This window comes from Thalassophryne amazonica, chromosome 19 (assembly GCF_902500255.1).
Source record: "Thalassophryne amazonica chromosome 19, fThaAma1.1, whole genome shotgun sequence".
Lineage (NCBI taxonomy): Eukaryota > Metazoa > Chordata > Actinopteri > Batrachoidiformes > Batrachoididae > Thalassophryne > Thalassophryne amazonica.
The window spans coordinates 52,463,067-52,489,820 of record NC_047121.1 but is presented as its reverse complement, the minus strand read 5'-3'; positions in this window follow the sequence as shown (position 1 = coordinate 52,489,820).

Below are 26,754 nucleotides of genomic sequence, written 5' to 3'. Positions count from 1 at the left end.
CACAGTGGATTGGTGGTTAGCACTGTTGCCTCACAACAAGAAGGTCATGGGATCGCTTCCCACCCTTTCTGTGTGGAGTTTGCGTGTTCTCCCCGTGTTTGTGGGGGTTCCCTCCGGGTGCTCTGACTTCCTCCCACATCCACAGACACGCAGGTTAGATGGACTGGAAACTTTAAACTGTCCGTAGGTATGAATGTGTTTGTTTGTTTGTTTGTATGTGACCCTGTGACAGACTGGTGTCCTGTCCAGGGTGAACCCGCCTCACACCCTGTGACTGCTGGGATAGACTTCAACCCCCCCATCACCCCCAGTTGGAGTAAGTGGTTGTGGAAAACAGATGTACAACCCCTGGCAAAAATTATGGAATCACCGGCCTCAGAGGATGTTCATTCAGTTGTTTAATTTTGTAGAAAAAAAGCAGATCACAGACATGACACAAAACTAAAGTCATTTCAAATGGCAACTTTCTGGCTTTAAGAAACACTATAAGAAATCAAGAAAAAAAGATTGTGGCAGTCAGTAACAGTTACTTTTTTAGACCAAGCAGAGGAAAAAAAATATGGAATCACTCAATTCTGAGGAAAAAATTATGGAATCACCCTGTAAATTTTCATCCCCCAAACTAACACCTGCATCAAATCAGATCTGCTCATTGACATTGACCCTATGCCATGACATTGACCCTATGTATCTTTTTGCAAGGAATGTTTTTGCAGTTTTTGCTCTATGGCAAGATGCATTATCATCTTGAAAAATGATTTCATCATCCCCAAACATCCTTTCAATTGTCCAAAATATCAACATAAACTTGTGCATTTATTGATGATGTAATGACAGCCATCTCCCCAGTGCCTTTACCTGACATGCAGCCCCATATCATCAATGACTGTGGAAATTTACATGTTCTCTTCAGGCAGTCATCTTTATAAATCTCATTGGAAAGGCACCAAACAAAAGTTCCAGCATCATCACCTTGCCCAATGCAGATTTGAGATTCATCACTGAATATGACTTTCATCCAGTCATCCACAGTCCACAATTGCTTTTCCTTAGCCCATTGTAACCTTGTTTTTTTCTGTTTAGGTTTTAATGATGCCTTTCATTTAGCTTTTCTGTATGTAAATCCCATTTCCTTTAGGCGGTTTCTTACAGTTCGGTCACAGACGTTGACTCCAGTTTCCTCCCATTTGTTCCTCATTTCTTTTGTTGTACATTTTTTGATTTTTGAGACATATTGCTTTAAGTTTTCTGTCTTGACGCTTTGATGTCTTCCTTGGTCTACCAGTATGTTTGCCTTTAACAACCTTCCCATGTTGTTTGTATTTGGTCCAGAGTTTAGACACAGCTGACTGTGAACAACCAACATCTTTTGCAACATTGCGTGATGATTTACTCTCTTTTAAGAGTTTGATAATCCTCTCCTTTGTTTCAGTTGACATCTCTCGTGTTGGAGCCATGATTCATGTCAGTCCACTTGGTGCAACAGCTCTCCAAGGTGCGTTCACTCCTTTTTAGATGCAGACTAACGAGCAGATCTGATATGATGCAGGTGTTAGTTTTGGGGATGAAAATTTACAGGGTGATTCCATAATTTTTTCCTCAGAATTGAGTGATTCCAGATTTTTTTCCTCTGCTTGGTCTAAAAAAGTAACCGTTACTGACTGCCACAATTATTTTTCTTGATTTCTTATAGTGTTTCTTAAAGCCAGAAAGTTGCCATTTGAAATGACTTTAGTTTTGTGTCATGTCTGTGATCTGCTTTTTTTCTACAAAATGAAACAACTGAATGAACATCCTCCGAAGCCGGTGATTCCATAATTTTTGCCAGGGGTTGTATAACAACAACAACAACAACAACAACAACAATACTAAATGAACTGGAGCATTCAAAGGATCCTCCACAAATGTTTGTTTTCATGGTGACTTTTAAACCTGATCTGGAATTGGCAGGTTGCAAATTCCAGGTGGTCTTGCAGCACTTCCTGTCTCAGACAGTTTGTAGAACTAGTTTCTGTGTTTATTGTGTGAAAGACAAAACGGTTGGGACGTTCTTCTGGCACAGTCTGTGACATAAACCCAGTCTGATGCTTATTTTACTCCAACAGTTATTCTACACAGAGATACACAAACACCGCTGTGTTCCAGATGACATCAACTGGAAATAAAACGTCACTTCAACAAACAGCGGCTTTGCACGGAAACCCAGAACTGCTGGCATTTTGACAGGAACCAGCAGCGGCTGGGGACATAAGGACAAATTGCTGGGAAAACTACGAAGCGATGCTACTGGAAACAATCCCCACGTCTGATTGGGAGGACGATGATGCATTATTGTGGCCGAGAACTAACACGAGTCACGGAAAATCCCTTTCAAAGCCCTCACACCCAGACTAACTGTGTATTTACACGACCCCCAGGCGACCCCGCACAGGCCGGCCCAGACATGAGCATGAGACAAGTCTGACCCAGATGGAGGGGACTCCGGGAGTCTCATCAGTCAGCCCGCCTCAGGCCAGGTTCCCTGATCTTATCACTGCAGCGTGGCGCCAAACCCAAATCTGTTCCGCCAGAACATTAACATGTGCACAGGTGAGTCACAGTGGCACGTGAGTCAGCGTTGTATTTGTGAGTTGTACCTTGTGCCGTTCAGCTGTCTGCACACAGTGTGCTACCAAAGTTGGCATTTTTCCCAAAAAGAGTCATATTGTGCAAAATGTACGTCGATTCATGTTTTACATTCAAAGTTTCAGCTTGCGGATTCACGGGCTGTTTCTAAACAGAAATGGAACATGGTGTCCGGCAGAGGACAGTTACCTTCAACAATGGATCCGTGTGTCTTCATGATCTACATGTTGCTGATACATGTGAATATAAATAAATAAATGTTTTGAAAGTTTTTGTCCATTTTATCCAGTTATGAGTACTAAAAACTGCTCAGCAGGTGGCGCTGTGGCACACTCAGCTTGCCCCACCCTTGACTCAGAGCCCTTAGTTTCTGTCCAGCACAGAGACAACGTCCACGCTGCACTTAGAAAACTGTTAATGGGCGACGCGTTGATGTTACTTGCTGATGGAGCGTGATGGATTGATTCCGTGACTCATCACCAATCCTGTTTGGAATGACTCAGTGTTCAGCAGCCACTTTGTTGAATCTTTGTGTGTCTGTTAAAGGGGTGATTCACAGTAGTCGGACAGACTAAACTTAACCAGGGTGAGCAAACACTGACTGAAAATATTCTCTCACTCAGGTCCTTGCAGAGTTTTCCACTCGTTTCTCACCACGGTTAGGATTTCAACCTCGGATTCAGTGATCACACATTTCCTCAACTTCACTGGCGATTACAGTAATCAGGAACAGCTGGTTCCTGTGTCTGTGGTTCTGTGCGAGGACACAGAAGGGGCACTGCTGGCTCACAGGGAGAGTGGGCTGTCCATGAACCAGACAGGTGATGGTTTGATCCCTGGCAGCTCACGTCAAACCCAAGTTTAGTGGTTTCCATTTTGCATTGAAGCTTCTGGTCCGGGTGAATGACGCCGCATCCACCACCTGGGAACAGCAGCCAACCACAGGCAGGTGGCATGTGGGTGTGTCCTTGGCATGTCGCTGCAGCACTGAGGCACCAGTGTGCTGGATCCTGCACCACGTGCCCGTGTAGGTGCAGCTGTTGCATCTCCATGATGCCAGTAGTTCACTTCTTCTGGATCCTTTTGAGCAAACCTTCATTTGACATGAAATCAATCGAATGACACCTAAAGATTCCCTCAAGAGATCTGGTACCAAACATAATGAGATTCATTTGATTTTGTCTGACATCAGTTGTTCGTAGAACTCTGAAATGTCCCGATCTTTGTCCTCACAGTGCCAAACACCTCCGTGTCCTGACCTCATGACTCCAGAAAGTCTTCCCAGTTGTCTCAACCTCAAAGGCCTGAGGACTCAGACATGAACATCACTGCCAAAATACTGTCCTCTGTCTGGCTTCAACACTTTTCACCACATAGGCACACTGTTGATGAAGGACACCGGCATGTCAACTGTCACCTTTAATCACCATTTTTTCCTATTTTTTACGTCCGCCAAGGATGTAATAAAAATCAGTGATTGTTTATTTGTCTGTCTGTTAGCAGGATTCCGTCAAAAACTACTGCACGGATTTTCACGAAAATTTCACCAGATACATATTAGGCCATGGAAGACCCCATTAAGGTTTGGAGGTGATCTGGATTCTGGATCAAGTTTCACTTTATGTAGGCTTTGAAGGATTATGTCAAAACTACTTCACAGATTCTCACCAAATTTGCACCACAGATAGATATTAGGGCATGAACGACTCAACTGAATCTTAGCAGTGATCCAGATCCAGATTGGCGGATGTCAGAAATCTCTGATTGCTCTGGTTACCCCATAATTCCATAAGATTGAGTTGTAGACTTTATAAGGCCATCACACAGTTTGCGTTGGCTGTGGCAGACTGAGGCGGGATTGTAGGCATTTAAGTCCCTTTAAGTGGTACAGATTAATATCAAAAAAGGTTTCAGGTTTACAAACTAATATAGATGTTGCTCTGGACTATCTCACTGACAAAGCTCCAAATTAATAGTCCGTGTACGTGGTGTGTCCATAAAGTAATGGTCCTTTTTATTTTTTAAAAAACTATATGGATTTCATTCATATGTTTTTACGTCAGACATGCTTGAACCCTCGTGCGCATACGTGAGTTTTTCCACGCCTGTCGGTGACGTCATTCACCTGTGAGCACTCCTTGTGGAAGGAGTGGTCCCGCCCCCTCATCGGATTTTCATTGTCTGGAAATGGCGGAATGAAAAGGACTTTTTTCCCATCAGAATTTTTTCAGAAGCTGTTAGAGACTGGCACCTGGAAACCATTCGAAAAAGTTGTCTGGCTTTTGGTGAAAATTTTACGGGCTTCACAGAGAATAAGGACTTTAACTACAGCTTTAAGGACCCCTTTAAGGACGGTCGGTGCGCCGCGCTCTGAGCTGCGACATCGCGGCACAAACCACTGGATCATTTCTAAGCTGATGGCTCTGTGGATACGAGACCGTCGTGTGCTCTTTCTCTGGTTATCACAAGAGCTGGACATCAGCCATTTTCTGGCTGATGAAGCGAGACAAAGGAACACCTCCATTTGGAGTGTTAGAGGACAAGTTTGGACATGCCTATCTCGGCTTTCAGTGCTTACCAGTCGAGTGAGTATAAGAGAAATTGTGGAGAGCTGGACATGTCCCAACTGGTCCTCTAACACTATGAAACGGAGGTGTTCCTTTGTCTCGCTTCAACAGAGAATCAGTCGTGACACGCGAAGCCTCCGCGCGGCTTTCCATGACAAAATCTCTTGTTAAAAGTGAAATCTGCTGGAAAATGGCTGATGTCCAGCTCTTGTGATAACCAGAGAAAGAGCACACGACGGTCTCGTATCCACAGAGCCATCAGCTTAGAAATGATCCAGTGGTTTGTGCCACAAGGTCGCAGCTCGGGGTGCACCGACCGTCCTTAAAGGGGTCCTTAAAGCTGTAGTTAAAGTCCTTATTCTCTGTGAAGCCCATAAAATTTTCACCGAAAGCCAGATAAATTTTTCGAATGGTTTCCAGGTGCCAGTCTCTAACAGCTTCTGAAAAAAATTCTGATGGAAAAAAAGTCCTTTTCATTCCGCCATTTCCAGACAATGAAAATCCGACGAGGGGGCGGGACCACTCCTTCCACAAGGCGTGCTCACAGGCGAATGACATCACCGACAGGCGTGGAAAAACTCACGCATGCGCACGAGGGTTCAAGCATGTCTGACGTAAAAACATATGAATGAAATCCATATAGTTTTTGAAAAAAATAAAAAGGACCGTTACTTTACGGACAGACCTCGTATGTTCTGAGTAACGCCTGGAATAAGTCGAGTTTCATTAACAGGCACTCGCCCTGAAGGTACAGGTGAGATGAGATCTTCTGAGATCTAGAAAGAGCTTCAAGACCAACAGCTGCTCCTTTGCGTTTCTGTTTTGAACCGATTTGGTTTGGTGCAGTAAACATGAATTTCGATAAAAATAGCTGTCAAATGTATAAATGAACAATTTTTTTGAGAACCCATTGACATTTGACTTTAGTGCTACAATACTACTTCAGCAATGTGATTTTTATAGCAAACTACAGAATAACTTTCCAAATCCTGCATGTGGATATAATAACATTGGAGAATAAATGTAAGATTTAGTTTTTTCTGTTAGAGAAAATAAGTGTTTCATGATTGCTGGACTTTCATGCTCGTGTGCATGCTGTTATGTTTAACAGACATAACATTATTTTATATTTAAACCTCTTTGCTGGATCTTGATTGGGACCCAAACACTGTTTGAGTTGTCCAGATGTCTTCGATGAGCTCCTTTGATTCTGTGTGAAGGAAACGCTGAGGCTGTCCGTCGCTGGATTTAACATGTGTGGGTTTTCCTGCAGTAACAGGAATCACAAGAGCGATGACTGGACGGATCTGTCCAAATAAACATGGCTGCCGTTTCATTCATCTCGATGATAAAGAACGGGAACAGTGCCGGGAGAGCGGCTGTTTCCTGGCACTGAAGCTGACCGTCTGAAGGACCAGCTCACATTCATTATCTGCTTTGATAAACAGCTAATAGAAGTAAAACTTTGTAAACTCCATGATCTAGCAATCTGATGTAACTGTGTGAGTGAAAGTTGCTCCGACTTCGTGTCAGAAACATCCATCATCTCGTGCAGCCGAAGTCAGACAGTCAGACAGACGAGCAGCGTCTGTTTGTCTGCGCGGGCGTGAATCCAGACAGCAGCTGGTAGTTTGTGACTCAGGAAAGATTAAAACTAAAGAATAATGAAAACTGTGGCTGGTTAGAAGATGAACGGGACCCGTGTGGTTAAAAAACAGTGATGGTGACCCCTCACCTCCACCTGGACCATCACCAGCCTCCACACATAGATGAAGGTGAAAACAGTTCTGCAGAACTATTGATGCTGTGGTTCTTGCTCTGTTGACTCCTCCTCACCTCCTCCTCCTAGTGAATTCCATCCCAAACGCTGCCAGGCGGCTGCACTCTGGAATGTTCCTTTTCCGACAGCTCGTTTCAAACATCTGAGGTCCACATGAGGCCAGCAGGTCATCTGCTGACATGGATCTTCTCCAGCAGCGGTTTAGCGAAGCTGCCTTTGAACCTGTTTTAAGTCCAGCACACATGTGATTCATATAAACAGAAATGTGTGAACACACTCAAAGGACATTTCACAGGGTGTACGTGAGATGGAAATCCTCATGGTCCACTGAACAAGTGACGGGATTCTGAGGTTGTGTGAGGTGACGGTAAGTGATGATGTGTTCTGAGATGTGTCATCCGCTCACTTGGAAGAACTCACGGAAGCAGCTGTACCATTTAGTGTTTCAAGTGTCTTATACTTGAACATAAGATCAAAGGAAACAAGATTTTGTTCGATCAACACCAAATGCAACAACACCACTGAGGCAACAAGAGGTCCACGGTCAGAAGAAGCCAGAGGTGGAAAGATAGCATCAGCCAGCTGAGCTTACTTCAGAGCAACACAACAAATGGAACACCACCTCAACAGGTCCATAAGCACACACGGCACCATGCTTCACTGCATGTTGCTGCATCCATGACACCACAGAACCACCTTGGGCCCTGGATGGCAACCACCCAGACAAACAACTGGTCCAATTCACACCTCTCAAAAGGGGGTTAACACCCTCTAACTGTCCCAACCAGGTGAAACATGGATGTCCCCTTGACTTCTCCAGCAGCTGAGGTTCTCAACACTGAGGCATCTATGTTCTGGAGCATGCCCCATGAAATCTGTCACATGGACAAAACATCTCAGCTGAAACTCGCTCACAATGCAAGAGATACTCCTCATCTCTGTATCAGTACTTGGAACTAGGTCTCAGAAGAAACAAAGATACAAAAACAGCTAGTCTTTACCTTAGGTCACAGCTTAGCATTCAAGTCTTACAAGAAGACAAGAAACACCAAGAGCCTCAAGACTTGGACCTTCATGCTCCTGAGAAGATATCAGCATCATCCTAAAAACCTCTGTCCAGCATCTTAATGCTTGAGACATGAACGTCACGACAACTTCAATACGTTCATCACATACAGATACACTTCAGATGACCTAGTCCAGGAAGTCATTGATAAATCTCAGTCTTGGTCCAAGACAATCTGATTCCCCCCTCAACTTCCACTGAATCTGCAAAGATCACAGTATCATCTGCAATGGCCTTTTCTGACCAGCAAAGGCACCTAAGCTATTAGAAAAAGCATAAAACCATTATGAGATGGCTGCTTGTAGCTACGAAGGTGCACGCAAACGAACTGCATCAAGATGTTGATCAATGTATCAATGCAGCAAATTGTGCATGTGGTGACAACATTATTGAGAAACCAGAAAATTTATGTTCACAATAACAAAAACTAAAATAAAACTGCAGACTAAAAAATATTTAGGGTTAAAAGCTACTTATTGCTGAAGTCCAGGTGACCTTTCAAATAATCATCTGAAATCAGAATCCGTGGCTGGTCTTTTTCTGAGTGCTGATGAGAGGAAATGATGGACGGGTGTTTAGGGTCAGCTGATGGGTGCAAGACTGAAAGTAAAAACTGAGGTAAAAACACAAAGTGAAACTTTGACACAGGGAAGTGTAAATCATTGTTTCTTCAAAAAAAATCCTTCTCCTTCTCATCTCCGGCTCTTCGTTTTTCCAGCTTCACCTTCCAGACAAAGTTCAGGTTGGATGGTCATCTGAAACAGTTTTCTTTGTTCTTCGCATGTTGTGTCTGTAAGCCGGTTGTTCTCCGTGTTTCCTGGGAATGAAACATTGTACATAAGGCAGAAACACAGACACATGGAGCCACCCTGAACCCCGAAAGTGCTGAAACAGGGAACAAGGGGTGAAATGTAATAGTGCTGACCTCAATAGATTCTGCAGCTGCTGCTTCCAGGCCGGAGGAGTCGGCACATGCAGAAGACATCAAGTCGGCGTGAACGGCAGCAGGCATCATCTTCCTTCATGCAGAATATGGTCAAGTTACGCTCGGTGTCAGGCGGGTCACATCCAGCGCTACGGGGGCACAAGTAAGAGCCCACAGAGATCCAGACCTGCCAAATCTTACGTCACCCCCCCAGGACAGAATAACCAGGTGCGTGTGTGTGTGTGTGGGGGGGGGGGGGGGGGGGGGGGACTAGGAACCCTTAGAAATGATGCTAAGAATTCCATTCCATTTATTCCATTTGTAGAGCGCCAACTCACGACATCGTCGCCCCAAGGCGCTTCACACATAACAACCCACAAACAAATTAAAATGAATTGAAAGATTAAAGAGCACAATTAAAAAGACAATTTAAAAGTCAAAGAAGTATTAAATATTAAAAGAAATAAAAAAAAAACCCTCAGGACTTGGACCTTCATATATAACAACAACAAAAAGCACAGTGACAAATATGCTCGATAAACAAGAGGTAGAACAGATGCATCTTCAATCTGGCTTTAAAAGTGTCCACAGAATCTGACCATTTTATTGATGCTGGAAGACTGTTCCATAGAACGGGGGCACGATAGGAGAAAGCATTATGACCCGCAGGCTTTTTATTCACCCTAAGGACATGAAATAGTCCTGCATCCTGTGAGCGCAAGGCCCAGACCGGAAAGTAGGGTTTTACCAAGTCAGCCAGGTAGGGAGGTGCCAGTCCGTGAACAATTTTATAGACTAGTAGCAGAACCTTAAAATCTGATCTCACTGGGACAGGAAGCCAGTGAAGAGACGCCAAAATGGGTGTAATGTGCTCAGAATTTCTGCTTCCTGTCAAAAGTCTGGCAGCAGCATTTTGAACCAGTTGGAGACCCCTAATGCTGGACTGCGGTAAACCAGAAAATAGAACATTGCAGTAGTCCAATCTAGAAGAGATAAACACATGGATCAGGGTCTCAGCATCAGCCATAGACAGGATGGGATGAATCTTCACTATATTTTGCAGGTGGAAGATAGCAGTCCTAGTAATATCTCTAATGTGGAGGTCAAAGGACAACGTAGGGTCAAAAATTACCCCAAGGTTCCTCACTTTGTCAGTGTGATGTTTGACACACAAGCCTATGCTAAGTGTTAACGGGTCAAATTGATGCCGATGTCTCACTGGACCAAAAGCCATCATTTCAGTCTCATCAGAGTTTAAAAGTAGGAAGTTTCTAGACATCCAGCTTCTCACTGATGCAAAGCAATCTTCTAAGGATTTTATGTGGATGAGATTGCCAGCAGTTATCGGCATGTATAACTGAGCATCATCAGCATAGCAATGGAAGGCAATCCCAAAATGCCGCAATATGTGCCCAAGGGGTGCTACATACAGGGAAAAAATCAGGGGGCCAAAGACAGATCCCTGTGGAACCCCAAACTTCATATCACTAAGATTAGAAGTAGTGTTATTGTACAAAACACAGTGAGAACAAGTGGTCAAGTATGACGTCGACCATGTACGGGCACTCCCAGTAATTCCAAAATGATTTTACAGCCTATTGAGTAGAATATGATGATCCACTGTATGAAACGCAGCACTGAGATCTAACAACACCAGAACCGTAGTGGTGTCTGAATCCATTGCAAGCAGAAGATCATTCACCACTTTAGTGAGAGCCGTCTCTGCGGAATTATATTTTCTTAAAGCAGACTGCAGTGGCTCAAAGAGATTATTCTCAGTAAGATAGTCTACAAGCTGCCGTGACACCACTTTTTCCAGAATTTTACAACAAAATAATAGATTTGATATTGGCCAATAGTTTTTCAACACACTAGGGTCAAGATTAGGTTTCTTAAGTAATGGTTTAATCACTGCAGATTTGAAACATTTAGGAACAGATCCAGAAGTTAATGAAAGATTAATAATTTCCAGCACAGTCGGCCCAAGAGTGGACCACAGGTCCTTAAACAGTTTTGTTGGTATAGGATCAAATAAACAGGTTGTGCTTTTTGTTGATGTTATGAGTGTCATCAGCATGCCTAGAGAGATACTATCAAATTCTGTAACTCTAGGTAATACCTCAATAGTGGCGCCAAACTCAATAGCAGGGTGTAGTGGCTGGGTTAAGGCATTCTGGGATATGTTTAACCTAATGTCTTCTATTTTCTTCTCAAAAGTAATCCAGGAAATCTTGTGCTGTAAAAGGAGAGCGAACTACAGGTGGTTGTCCATGAATAAGTGTTGCCACCGTGTCGAACAAGAACCTTAAGTTATGCTTGTTTTTGTTGATCAAATCAGTGTAATAGGTCCACTTTGTAGCCAATAATGCATGCTTACAGTCTAAGATAGCATCATGCCACGCAAGGTGGAATACTTCTAATGTGGAATGACGCCATTTCCGTTCCAAACCTCAAGCTTTATGCCTAAGGTCATGCAAGTAACCATTGAACCAAGGCGACCATGCCTTGGGATGCTTTAATAAAGGAGGCACAATCTTATCAAGTGTAGGTTTCAGCGGTGAATTTAAGCTATCCGCAAGACTGTCTACTGATCGAGCATTCTCCAAACTAGAAGTTAAAATTTCAGGCAGTCTAGCTTCGAGTTCAGTCATAGTTGTGCGTTTAATGTGTCGCCGCAGTAGTAGAGAAGGTTGTTGCTCCGAGACAATGACATTTTTCAGCCCTTATTGGTTGTATGTGGAGACCTTCAGAGGATATGTACCAGATCTGATTCAATTAGTTTAAATTCTCATTTAAACTGAAAATTTCTTGCAAAATACGTATTTGGAATCACAGCTTTTTATGATGCATATTTATGTTGAATAAACTCTGTCAAGTAATGAAAATATTGGAATAAAAGTGGCTGGAATTTAGCTTTTTTTTGCCAAAGAAATTGCACTAGAAATTCACATTGTCGATTGTTACCACAGTTGAAAGAAACTGGCCTCTCAGGTCGGTGTCATCTACTAAGATAGCCAACAGAATGGTCCTTGTCGTGTCCCAAGGTTCCTGAAATGGAATATCTTCACCTGGTGGACATTTACTATTAATGCAGGTACAGGTCATGACTGGTTCACAGGTCAACAAGTCGCTCTTAGCCACCTACATGCTTACAGCCTAGGTAGCTCAGTGACAACTTGATTATTATCTACAGGTTGACTGGACTCGTGTGAAGGGTTTTAGGGTGACATATGACTTGTCTCTGTATTATCTGACTTCTTGACTTGGTCTTCAACATTTTTCCACCTCACATCCAAGTGGCTTCTTCTACAGTAGGACTCCGTAGAGATGGAGCAACATGTGCAGAGCCACCCACACCTCAAGAACCCAGGAACCTCCTTTAGGAACAACAGTCTCTGAAATACTGAGAAAGATGTCTTCCAACTGGATGAGAATCTGATTTTTCTTTTTATTTTCTACTTTTCCTCCATTTCATTTGCTGTAGTTGTATTGGGAGTGACACATCCCTTTTGAACTTTCAGATGTTTTTTGAATACACACCTTGTCTACCTCCCCAGTGAGGTCTGGAGAAAGCGTTTGCTAGAACTTTAACACCGCTGAGAGGTGAGGAAGAGGCCGTTTAAGACTGGCTGAGCAGCAGGCCGTGGTTCTTCTTCACGTGGTCTCTCTGATGTATGATGGAAGCCCTGACCACAGGGGGAGCAGGGGAAGAACATCCATCAGTATCAGAAACCACCGTCACCTTGTGTCAGGCCTCCTTCCAGGAGACGCTGTGGAGCCTCCATGGTGAACACCAGAAGCTGCTGAGATGAAGTCATGGAAAATCTGGAACCATAATTTTGTAATTGCTTAATTGGAAAGCCTCACTCCTCCTGCCAACTATCTGTGTCGTGTATGTAGAATCACAGCCTCGTGATTTAAGAAAAACACTCCGTCTGTGAGGTGAACGTAGGCTACGTGTCCAACCGTCGGTGGAAATGGACTGCTGCTTGTGATTTGTGGTTCTCTGATTTGGAGCCATGTATTCCACTTCAACCCACAAACCCCACAAGCTGCTCTTCTGGTTGTAGAGGATAAAGACGGACCCGAAGGCGGGGCTTGTGACCCAGGATCTTTGGTTATTTGGACTCGGGGTCTCGGCCTGTCAAGAAATACTCTCCTAGAAAAAGAAAAGGATCTGACTTTTACTCCCTCAGTCACTGATTTTAATCAGAGTTCTTTATTTCCCTTAGCAGCAGCAGCAGCAACAACAGACAAAAAGAGGAACTATGTTACTCAACAATGGAACTGTGTGACTCTGGCAGCAAGTTCTCTGGATGCATTTAAGTAACTGCAAACCTCAATGGGTGGGGCCTGCGTGGAGTGGGGGTAATGTGTATGTATGTGTATATATATATATATACACACGCCATGATTATAAAGTTTTTCATGTTTTTTTCAGTGTACGTCTGTGCTGCTGTTTTATTTCTGGAAACCTGATATTTTGAAGTAATTTGTACTGAATATGTGGCCACATGTGCTGCGTTTGAAGGAGGGTTCTAGGTTTGTCTCATTCTGTGGGTCTTTTGGATTCATCCAATTGTGAGCAGACACCTCTAGGACAGACAGGAGAGATTAGATAGAAATGTCATTGGCCTGATTCCCCCTGATGAGAAGCTGGCTGGGACAGGAGACACTTCAGCTACCTTAATGAAGTTGCTTACCCTGATCACCAGCGGAGGATGGATGGATGGACGGACGGACATCTGATTTCTGTGGCACTAAAAATCATGATTGGCTCTTGCTTGCCTCTACTGGTGGTTGGCTCTCACTGCGGTATTGTATCACTTCCTGTTCCGGAGCACAGCGGTGTTTTTCTGTATCTGTTAGCTGTTTAATCTGCGCAGTTAGATTGATCTAGTTATCTAGATTACGATTTGTTTCCCAGTGTAATCTTTACGTGCCTTAACTAAAGCACTCCTTCTGCTGAATCACCTCTAAATTATTTACACATTATTCACTTTGCGTGTTTTTAGGAATCCGCTAGCTTAGCGTAGCTACTAGCTCTTAGCCGATTTAGCATGGCGGCTTCTCCTGTCTCTCCTGCACTTTTCTGCTCTGGGTGTGAAATGTTTAGTTATTCCTTGGCCTCCTTTAGCAGTAACGGTACTTGTAATAAGTGTAGCTTATTCGTAGCTTTGGAGGCCAGGCTGGGCGAATTGGAGACTCGGCTCCGCACCGTGGAAAATTCTACAGCTAGCCAGGCCCCTGTAGTCAGTGCGGACCAAGGTAGCTTAGCCGCCGTTAGTTACCCCCTGGCAGATCCCGAGCAGCCGGGAAAGCAGGCTGACTGGGTGACTGTGAGGAGGAAGCGTAGCCCTAAACAGAAGCCCCGTGTACACCGCCAACCCATTCACATCTCTAACCGTTTTTCCCCACTCGACGACACACCCGCCGAGGATCAAACTCTGGTTATTGGCGACTCTGTTTTGCAAAATGTGAAGTTAGCGACACCAGCAACCATAGTCAATTGTCTTCCAGGGGCCAGAGCAGGCGACATTGAAGGAAATTTGAAACTGCTGGCTAAGGCTAAGCGTAAATTTGGTAAGATTGTAATGCACGTCGACAGTAATGACACCCGGTTACGCCAATCGGAGGTCACTAAAATTAACATTGAATCGGTGTGTAACTTTGCAAAAACAATGTCGGACTCTGTAGTTTTCTCTGGGCCCCTCCCAAATCGGACCGGGAGTGACATGTTTAGCCGCATGTTCTCCTTGAATTGCTGGCTGTCTGAGTGGTGTCCAAAAATGAGGTGGGCTTCATAGATAATTGGCAAAGCTTCTGGGGAAAACCTGGTCTTGTTAGGAGAGACGGCATCCATCCCACTTTGGATGGAGCAGCTCTCATTTCTAGAAATCTGGCCAATTTTCTTAAATCCTCCAAACCGTGACTATCCAGGGTTGGGACCAGGAAGCAGAGTTGTAGTCTTACACACCTCTCTGCAGCTTCTCTCCCCCTGCCATCCCCTCATTACCCCATCCCCGTAGAGACGGTGCCTGCTCCCAGACTACCAATAACCAGCAAAAATCTATTTAAGCATAAAAATTCAAAAAGAAAAAATAATATAGCACCTTCAACTGCACCACAGACTAAAACAGTTAAATGTGGTCTATTAAACATTAGGTCTCTCTCTTCTAAGTCCCTGTTGATAAATGATATAATAATTGATCAACATATTGATTTATTCTGCCTTACAGAAACCTGGTTACAGCAGGATGAATATGTTAGTTTAAATGAGTCAACACCCCCGAGTCACACTAACTGTCAGAATGCTCATAGCACGGGCCGAGGCGGAGGATTAGCAGCAATCTTCCATTCCAGCTTATTAATTAATCAAAAACCCAGACAGAGCTTTAATTCATTTGAAAGCTTGACTCTTAGTCTTGTCCATCCAAATTGGAAGTCCCAAAAACCAGTTTTATTTGTTATTATCTATCGTCCACCTGGTCGTTACTGTGAGTTTCTCTGTGAATTTTCAGACCTTTTGTCTGACTTAGTGCTTAGCTCAGATAAGATAATTATAGTGGGCGATTTTAACATCCACACAGATGCTGAGAATGACAGCCTCAACACTGCATTTAATCTATTATTAGACTCTATTGGCTTTGCTCAAAAAGTAAATGAGTCCACCCACCACTTTAATCATATCTTAGATCTTGTTCTGACTTATGGTATGGAAATAGAAGACTTAACAGTATTCCCTGAAAACTCCCTTCTGTCTGATCATTTCTTAATAACATTTACATTTACTCTGATGGACTACCCAGCAGTGGGGAATAAGTTTCATTACACTAGAAGTCTTTCAGAAAGCGCTGTAACTAGGTTTAAGGATATGATTCCTTCTTTATGTTCTCTAATGCCATATACCAACACAGTGCAGAGTAGCTACCTAAACTCTGTAAGTGAGATAGAGTATCTCGTCAATAGTTTTACATCCTCATTGAAGACAACTTTGGATGCTGTAGCTCCTCTAAAAAAGAGAGCTTTAAATCAGAAGTGCCTGACTCCGTGGTATAACTCACAAACTCGTAGCTTAAAACAGATAACCCGTAAGTTGGAGAGGAAATGGCGTCTCACTAATTTAGAAGATCTTCACTTAGCCTGGAAAAAGAGTCTGTTGCTCTATAAAAAAGCCCTCCGTAAAGCTAGGACATCTTTCTACTCATCACTAATTGAAGAAAATAAGAACAACCCCAGGTTTCTTTTCAGCACTGTAGCCAGGCTGACAAAGAGTCAGAGCTCTATTGAGCTGAGTATTCCATTAACTTTAACTAGTAATGACTTCATGACTTTCTTTGCTAACAAAATTTTAACTATTAGAGAAAAAATTACTCATAACCATCCCAAAGACGTATCGTTATCTTTGGCTGCTTTCAGTGATGCCGGTATTTGGTTAGACTCTTTCTCTCCGATTGTTCTGTCTGAGTTATTTTCATTAGTTACTTCATCCAAACCATCAACATGTTTATTAGACCCCATTCCTACCAGGCTGCTCAAGAAGCCCTACCATTATTTAATGCTTCGATCTTAAATATGATCAATCTATCTTTGTTAGTTGGATATGTACCACAGGCTTTTAAGGTGGCAGTAATTAAACCATTACTTAAAAATCCATCACTTGACCCAGCTATCTTAGCTAATTATAGGCCAATCTCCAACCTTCCTTTTCTCTCAAAAATTCTTGAAAGGGTAGTTGTAAAACAGCTAACTGATCATCTGCAGAGGAATGGTCTATTTGAAGAGTTTCAGTCAGGTTTTAGAATTCATCATAGTACAGAAACAGCATTAGTGAAGGTTACAAATGATCTTCTTATGGCCTCGGACAGTGGACTCATCTCTGTGCTTGTTCTGTTAGACCTCAGTGCTGCTTTTGATACTGTTGACCATAAAATTTTATTACAGAGATTAGAGCATGCCGTAGGTATTAAAGGCACTGCGCTGCGGTGGTTTGAATCATATTTGTCTAATAGATTACAATTTGTTCATGTAAATGGGGAATCTTCTTCACAGACTAAAGTTAATTATGGAGTTCCACAAGGTTCTGTGCTAGGACCAATTTTATTCACTTTATACATGCTTCCCTTAGGCAGTATTATTAGACGGTATTGCTTAAATTTTCATTGTTACGCAGATGATACCCAGCTTTATCTATCCGTGAAGCCAGAGGACACACACCAATTAGCTAAACTGCAGGATTGTCTTACAGACATAAAGACATGGATGACCTCTAATTTCCTGCTTTTAAACTCAGATAAAACTGAAGTTATTGTACTTGGCCCCACAAATCTTAGAAACATGGTGTCTAACCAGATCCTTACTCTGGATGGCATTACCCTGACCTCTAGTAATACTGTGAGAAATCTTGGAGTCATTTTTGATCAGGATATGTCATTCAAAGCGCATATTAAACAAATATGTAGGACTGCTTTTTTGCATTTACGCAATATCTCTAAAATCAGAAAGGTCTTGTCTCAGAGTGATGCTGAAAAACTAATTCATGCATTTATTTCCTCTAGGCTGGACTATTGTAATTCATTATTATCAGGTTGTCCTAAAAGTTCCCTAAAAAGCCTTCAGTTAATTCAAAATGCTGCAGCTAGAGTACTGACGGGGACTAGAAGGAGAGAGCATATCTCACCCATATTGGCCTCTCTTCATTGGCTTCCTGTTAATTCTAGAATAGAATTTAAAATTCTTCTTCTTACTTATAAGGTTTTGAATAATCAGGTCCCATCTTATCTTAGGGACCTCGTAGTACCATATCACCCCAATAGAGCGCTTCGCTCTCAGACTGCAGGCTTACTTGTAGTTCCTAGGGTTTGTAAGAGTAGAATGGGAGGCAGAGCCTTCAGCTTTCAGGCTCCTCTCCTGTGGAACCAGCTCCCAATTCAGATCAGGGAGACAGACACCCTCTCTACTTTTAAGATTAGGCTTAAAACTTTCCTTTTTGCTAAAGCTTATAGTTAGGGCTGGATCAGGTGACCCTGAACCATCCCTTAGTTATGCTGCTATAGACGTAGACTGCTGGGGGGTTCCCATGATGCACTGTTTCTTTCTCTTTTTGCTCTGTATGCACCACTCTGCATTTAATCATTAGTGATCGATCTCTGCTCCCCTCCACAGCATGTCTTTTTCCTGGTTCTCTCCCTCAGCCCCAACCAGTCCCAGCAGAAGACTGCCCCTCCCTGAGCCTGGTTCTGCTGGAGGTTTCTTCCTGTTAAAAGGGAGTTTTTCCTTCCCACTGTAGCCAAGTGCTTGCTCACAGGGGGTCGTTTTGACCGTTGGGGTTTTTACGTAATTATTGTATGGCCTTGCCTTACAATATAAAGCGCCTTGGGGCAACTGTTTGTTGTGATTTGGCGCTATATAAAAAAATTGATTGATTGATTGATAACTATGTACTGTTGGTTGCTGCACTCTTGCCTTCTTTTATTGGACTTGGTTGTTCTGATTTTGGAGGGAGGAGAAGCAAAAGCTGTATGATGGAAACTTAACTTTATCAGCTCAGAGTTTTTTTTTCTGCTCCATCAAAGGGAACATTGATGAAAGCTCCCATTCATCCAGGTAGGAGATGTCTAGAAGTTTACTCAAAAACTACTGGACCTCGTGTTTGGCTCCTCCATGTGATATCTTGTCTCCTGAGTGGAGCTCAGTACAGGGATGACACCTCAGCACCATGAGTCACCACCTTCAAGGGTCATGACCCTTACTGCTCCAGATGGGCTCCATCCATCCCCTTCACTGTCTGTCGAAACCAGCAGCAGAGTTCCTGCCACAGAGAGTAGACTCAGAGCTTCCTTTTTTTGGTTTGGAGCTCTGTGAAAAGCTAGTGTTCATTTCACCACCAGCCCTTCAGACTGGAGGATCAGTGCCAGTCCAGGAGGCAGTTTTACATCATGTATTCCAGCAGCATGATCCAGCACTCAGGTCCATCACTGCTGAGGAACCCAGTGATTGGTCCAGACAGAGGTTTGGATGCAGCAGATGGCTGCAGGTTGGTCCACAGCTCCAAGCTGAAGGAGCTCCATAGATGCAGCAGTGAACTATCGCATTGTCCAAAACCTGAACAGATATTTCTTGTGTTTTCATGCAAATATGTCTCATTTTTACCCAAAGCCATCAAATGTGGCCATCAGGCAGCTTTTTTCTGTCCATCTGTCTGTCTGTCTGTGTTCAGCATGAGTCCAGTCCTGCTACTGCCTCAGTCTTCAAATTCACAGAGAACATTCTTGAGACACAGACCTTGGACACATTCAGAGATGACTAACCTGGACCTATTTTAAGTGGTTAAAAAAGTCACATTCTGTGTCAATCTGATTCGTTTTGTTTTTGAGTGACGCGGGTAGCAGCCAATCAGGGTAGAGCTGCACTGTGACGTCAGTCGCTAGTCTCTTCAAAACCGCTTTGTTTTGTGTGTTTATACATGTTTCTTATGTAAAAGCAAGTGAGAAATAAACACTTCTAAAACTGAAAACACTGTTTTTGTCACCTGTTAACACCTCTGGTGTCATTTACAAGACATCTTGCAGATGTTAGCTTGCAACGCTAACTTTCGCTAACTCATCGCTAACTTCCTATGGAGTTAAATTTGTCTCATTAATAACTTCAAATGAACAGAGGCTGACCTACAAATACTCCTTGATTTACACAACATGAACATGTACAAACTGTACGTAAGACAACAGGATCTTAATTAAACAACTGCAAATTATAAAGAAGATGACCCACATACGGCTGACTGATCCATCAGGGAGCTAAGATGGTTGAGCTGAGGAACAGATGCCCGGTGACTCAAAGGATTTCCTCTCATCCTGCGTGTCCGTTGTCTGTCAGGACGTGCAGAGTTATGACACGCGCTGATGTCATTATTGTGCAAAGAGTGAAGCAGCAGATTGAAATCCCAGCCGTAGACAGAAAGCTTTCTGCAACACGTATGACTCAATTCTGCAGGAAAATATTTTGGATCTGCATCACTGTGGGCTTGAATTTATTGTAGCTTGCGCCTAAATATTTGCATGTACATAATTCACCAGTTAACGAACACAATTATGGAGCAGTCAGATAAATCTCGGTACATTAACCACAGAGTCAGTCTCAAAGCTGCTCCACTCTGATAATAAGTAGCTACATTTTTTAACGTCGTCACGCTGCACGTTGTAAAGTGGAAAAAACATCTTCATCACCACCCCCCACAAAAACCCGGAGAGCATTAATCCCGGTATAAAAATGTCACATCACATTTCCAACACGGCACAGACTGATTAACGTCTCTGCCGGGAAGCAAGGCGACAAATCCTTCAAGAATAAGATCACAGCGTAGAATCATCTGCAAAATTAGAACCAAGAGGAAAAAGTGACCGCAGGTTTATAGAAAGAGCTTTTCTACTCCTGTGGGATCCCGATTTTAAGTATTATCCCTCCAGTCCTCTGCATGGACTTCATGATTTGTTCTTGCAACAACCAAACATGAAAGTTACAGCTTAATCTATTGTGAAGACAAATCTATAGTAATTTGTCTGTATGTTTGTTCCCCAAATCCTCCAACGTTACTTGGCCGATTTCCACCAAACTCGATATACGAACCAAAGTCAACTCCAGAATCACCCTTAAATGGTTCGTTTTGACAAAGCTCAAGGTCATTGGGGATAAAAGGTCAAAATTTGAATTTTTTTCAACGTATACTGAACTTGTCATGCATATGTAGGTGGATCCTAAAACTGCCCAACTGAGGTCAAATTTATCAGAAGTCAGTCATTGATGTCAATGGGATTAGAGTTCATTTTGATTTTTCACTCACATTTCCAAGAAACATGGCACACATATGTAGGTGGGTCCTGCATGCACCCAGGTGAGGTCAAATTTACCAAAGGTCAACTCCAGTGGGGGTCAATGGTCCAAAATGATTTTTTTTAGTCCCATTTTCAAAATTACTTATGTATATAACATATGTAGATGAATTGTGAATTTCCCAGGTGAGGTCAAATTTGTTAAATATCAATCACTAGGGTCAAGATCATGTCTGTTTTTTGGGCTAAGTTTCCTAGGTTCTTTGGCCAGTTTCTAATATATGTGGTAAGTGGTGCCCCGTGATTTACCGGGCCCTGGTTTCCCCTACATATGTTTCTGAAATTTACTATTTATATTTGCATTCTAAGTTATAAAAATGGCTTGATAAACATGTTTGTGCTTTTCACATTAAAAAAAGTTCTATTTGGATTTTATGTTTTTTCGTGTGAATTTAGGTTCACTGTGTTAATGCAGTATGTCAGAATTCAAGAAAAACTGTAAAGTCACACAGGTGAGGCTGTGCAGAAAAAAATGACACCAAAAAAGGCAAAGTTACCAGTTTTTTTTTAAAGGTAAATTATGAAGGTAAAACCAAAAGTAGTCAAAAACAGCCAATTATACGCTGGACTCCAGAAGATTAATGTGTTGCATGACAAGTCTCTAGATGTACTTTGCAACTATGGGAGTGAGGGTCAGAGGGCTGAAGTCATTCATACGGGCTGGGTTTGACTTTTGGAGACAGGTGGGCACCTCTGCTTGGCTTAGTGAGATGTAATGTTGCATTCACAGTCTGACAGTTAGCCTGGCATTTGCTTAGAGTGAAAATTTGATTAATGTTGACCAGCGCAGAGGTCTGCCAGAATTTTTAACATGCTAAAGATGGTTTGATTGTTTTGATCGTCACATCATCTGTGCCCTTGTTGATGTAACCTATAAGTATAAGTAGCAGAACTGAGTCGTGCACAGGCCCTGTGGAACACCAGGCCAAATTCTACGTCTGATACTGTAGCGTGAAGTCAGTGAGAGTCTCTGCCTCTCCAGGCCAGATTAGGCACTGCCAGGAATAACTAATAACTCTGGAATGAGATTCTGTGACCATATGAAACCAAGATTAACTTGTACCAGAATAATGGGAAGAGAGAAGTATTGAGAAAAAAAAATGGCATGGTTCATGCTCTGAAGTATATTACATCATCTGTCAAACATGGCAGAGGCCGTGTTGTGGCATGGGCATGTTTGACTGCTAATGGAAATGTCCTGTAGTGCAAGTTCTGCCAGGAACACTTAGATTTTAAGTGTTCATTCACATTTGCAAATCAGCAACAGCCGCATCTCTAATCAGAAGCAGCTGGTCTACAATTTAAAAATCAACCACAACCAATAGGAACCATCAAAAGCTGTTTAAAGATGTCAATCTTGACTCACCTCTCTATTGACTGCAGTCACTGACTGGGATCCTGCCTCCTCCACCATCAGTTAGTCCTTTTGTGCTTCCTGTGAAGAGTCTTGCAGCAGCATTTTTTTAACCAATTGGGTTAGTGTCCACTCCGCCTTCTTCAGACTGTAAAATTTAAGTTCAATGGACCCCACTGCTGTCAGGACTGACCACAAAGACAGCCTTTTTAATGTGTAAAAGTAAAAATCTAAATCTATGGAATAAATGTTTAAGAGTCTCTAGCCTCCTGAGTCTCAATGGGAGAAGTGGGTTGCTGATGTTTGTTGATTTTCTGCTAAAAATGAAGCCATGTTTAATGATTACATTTTTTTTTAACGTGCCTCTTCAGTTGTTTGGACAAATTGTACACTAAAAGTCCTAAAAGTTTACAATAAATCCATCTAAGGGAGCTGGGAGATGTCAGACCATGTTGGGCTGTGGCAGTGAGTAATGCACTGTTGAACAGCACTTTTATTTATTATTCTTTGCTTGCTAAATCTTTCAAGGGGTCAGGGGTCAAAGGGACTGCCCACGGAGAACTGTAGCCTGCGGATAATGTAAACAACTGAGGAGAAGGACACAGAGAGGAGACGCCACACAACTCCACAGGAGAGGAGGAGAAAACATCCAGGATGTGGTAACAGGATCCACAGCCCCGAGCCATGATGTCATCAGGAAAAAGTCTGTGGATGGACAACTGAGGTACAGATCGACAGCATTTCACCTTCTTCAAGTAGACATGCAGCTGAACATTTTCTCATTATTATTGTCAATGTTATGTGCTCGCAACAATTCATCTAATATCAGCTTCGTTTAATTTATGGAAAAGTACAAAAAGTTAAACATACTGACACGTTAGACACGTTTTACCTCCAACCTGAAAAAACACGGGCGAAAAAGCAAACGCAGAGCGACACGAAGCCGAGCGCGTTCACTTCTTCTTAAATGTGCTGACTAGTATAAAGAAACTTATCTTTGTGAAAAGGATCTGTGACGTGACGAGAAGGGCAGATCATTTAACTGCTTGTCATCTTTGTGCTTTTGCACAAGTTACCAAAATTCTTAATGAACTTGCAAGAACTGTCAGTCATCAAACTCCAGTGTAACTGGGAGACGTTTGGAATCCAAACGACAGACGAGGTTTGAATGAAGTGATTTCTGCAAAACGTGGACAAACTTAACTCTGACGCTGGACCTGAAAGAAGAAACAGAAACCTGCAAATAACTCAATCAGATTTAGGCTCCCTGCAAACGCAACACTTTTGGTTTTGCTCCCATTTTGTATGAGATGAACGCAAAGATCTAAAACTTTTTCCACATACACAATATCACCATTTCTCTCAAATATTGTTCACAAACCAGTCTAAATCTGTGATAGTGAGCACTTCTCCTTTGCTGAGATAATCCATCCCACCTCACAGGTGTGCCATACCAAGATGCTGATTAGACACCATGATTAGTGCACAGGTGTGCCTTAGACTGCCCACAATAAAAGGCCACTCTGAAAGGTGCAGTTTTATCACACAGCACAATGCCACAGATGTCGCAAGATTTGAGGGAGCGTGCAATTGGCATGCTGACAGCAGGAATGTCAACCAGAGCTGTTGCTTGTGTATTGAATGTTCATGTCTCTACGATAAGCCGTCTCCAAAGTCGTTTCAGAGAATTTGGCAGTACATCCAACCAGCCTCACAACCGCAGACCACGTGTAACCACACCAGCCCAGGACCTCCACATCCAGCATGTTCACCTCCAAGATCGTCTGAGACCAGCCACTCGGACAGCTGCTCGAACAGTCGGTTTGCATAACCAAAGAATTTCTGCACAAACTGTCAGAAACCGTCTCAGGGAAGCTCATCTGCATGCTCATCGTCCTCATCGGGGTCTTGACCTGACTCCAGTTCGTCGTCATAAACGACTTGAGTGGGCAAATGCTCACATTCGCTGGCGTTTGGCACGTTGGAGAGGTGTTCTCTTCACGGATGATGCGAAGGAGATGTGTTGCACTGCATGAGGCAAATGGTGGTCACACCAGATACTGACTGGTATCCCCCCCCAATAAAACAAAACTGCACCTTTCAGAGTGGCCTTTTATTGTGGACAGTCTAAGGCACACCTGTGCACTAATCATGGTGTCTAATCAGCATCTTGATATGGCACACCTGTGAGGTGGGATGGATTATCTCAGAAAAGGAGAAGTGCTCACTATCACAGATTTAGACTGGTTTGTGAACAATATTTGAGGGAAATGGTGATATTGTGTATGTGGAAAAAGTTTTAGATCTTTGAGTTCATCTCATACAAAATGGGAGCAAAACCAAAAGTGTTGCGTTTATATTTTTGTTGAGTATACATTTTAGAGTGCCATGAGAAAAATGTAAAATTTGTTAACGGATTTTTATATTATTTTTAAGCGTGAGCCTTAAAAAAATGAAAAAAAAAATTGTTCTGGATCTATGAAACATTTCTCACTTTTGCAAATGTTGTAAGATGGGACATTTGTTTATTTTTAACAAATGCTCAAGAAATATTGTAGCAACATCAATTTAAAAAAAAAGTTGTATGCTGGAGGAGTTTGAACATGGTGAGCTGGATCAGCAGTAGAGTTCTCCTCGAGCTCCTGGTTCATGGGGCCAAAGCTCTTATCGAGCAGAAACTGATGTTTCAGTCTGAGGTACTTATTATTATTATTTTCTTATTATGACGCATTATTATTTTTTAATCCTTAAGTGGACGACAGTGTGTTTTTCTAGTCAAAAATGGGTTTCTGTTCTTGTTTTTAACAGCGTGAACACCTTCAGCACAGTCTGGCTCCATTAAACGTCTGCTGCTGTCACCATGTTCCAGCACGAGACGTGCAGAGGGCCTTAATGTTGACAGCAGAGGTCTGAGATGAGGGTCAGCAGAACACATGGTGGTGGTGACGGGTCGGCGTGGTGGGCCAGCAGGGGTCACTGTTCCTCTGCACACTTGAGGCCCGTACTGTCGAACGCTGAAAGTTGCTCAGATCAGTTAACTTATTGTCTGCAGTCCTGCTGCTTTCTGAAATATTTCATCGTCTTTAACAAAGTACACTGACCCCGACATGAACCCGCCCAAAAATGACTGAACAGTTGGTGTGAACATGTGAGATGTGTTAGCATTTGGTTTATTTTAAGGTTCTTTGTGGAGAAAAGTCATGTAAAAAAATAAAAACAAAGGCAGAATGAAACATTTGTCATCTGACAGTATCTGACCTTTGACATGTGGTAGTGACAAATGCAAAATAATCCAATAATGAAGAACTTGGCAACTCAAAAGATGTTTAATTCAAAATGTGCACAAACACGCAGCCACAAAAACACCTTGCACTGAAGATTGCATCTTTCAAATATGAAAAAATAGTGTGTGTTGTCCATTTAGTGCATTTCCCTTCATTAGGCTGTTTGGGGTTTGTCCACCTGAGTGCACAAAGTTGTGGGAGGGAACATGCAAATAGGTGAGGTTTGCAATCACAGCATGAATTATCAATCTGAAAAAGAAATGTAGCAGATGCTGAGTTTGTTGCTTGATGGGTGTCCCCGGGGCGTGACCGGCTCGTGGCTACTTGGTGTCACTGTGCACAATATTTAATGACAGATTATAAAGGATGGAAAAAGACTGTCACCAAGTTTTTAGCGCTTGTCTTTTTAACTTGTCTATGCCAAGTCTCTGCCTCTTACCAACTACACAATTAATCTTGGTAAATCACCTCAACATCCAAACATTTGAATCATTCACACTATGACAGACTGAAGAAACATATGACTTACTTATGTGAAATTTTGTTATCCATTTGTGATCATTTTTGTTCTGTAAAAGTCCTTTTTTTCCTTGGTTAAATGCATTCCTCATCAGCTGATGTCCGACGAGTCTGTTGGAAAGTGCTTTGAGTGGACATCAGACAGAGTGTCGCACGTTTGTTTACCATTTTGTCCTCGATTTGTTTGTTACCTCTACGACTCTCATGCGTTTGTATCCTGTGGTTGTTCAGTGTTTCAGGTTGGGCTTCTGATCGGCCAAATCTCTGGCGCGGGGTGTGAATTCAGCACCAAGGTGCGGCTGTTCATTTAGCCAAGACTGAACAAAGAGACAGCATGGCTAACCACATTTTTATCTGGATGTCAGAACGCACAAGGATTATCTTGCCAAGTAGGCGCCACACAGAAAGAAGGTTGTTAGATGTCCTCACTGTTGCAGCTGCACTGAACGGTGCCACAGTGGAAAGGATGCTTACAGCGCATGAATGTTGTGAGGAAGTATGACATCATGATCCCTGAGCTGAATTCTAGCTACATTTGTGTTCAGACTTCAGCTCTAATCCAGCCCCCCTGTGCACACATGTTTAAACCAGAAAACTGTTCTGCTCCATGTTTGTTTTGTTGCCAGTGGAAATGTGACATTATCCATCCATCAGGGGGCCAAATCCACTGGAGACGACTGGTTAAGCAGCATTTGTCACTGGACAAATTATTAGTTAGTACTCAGTTTACTCAATCCATCATCGTG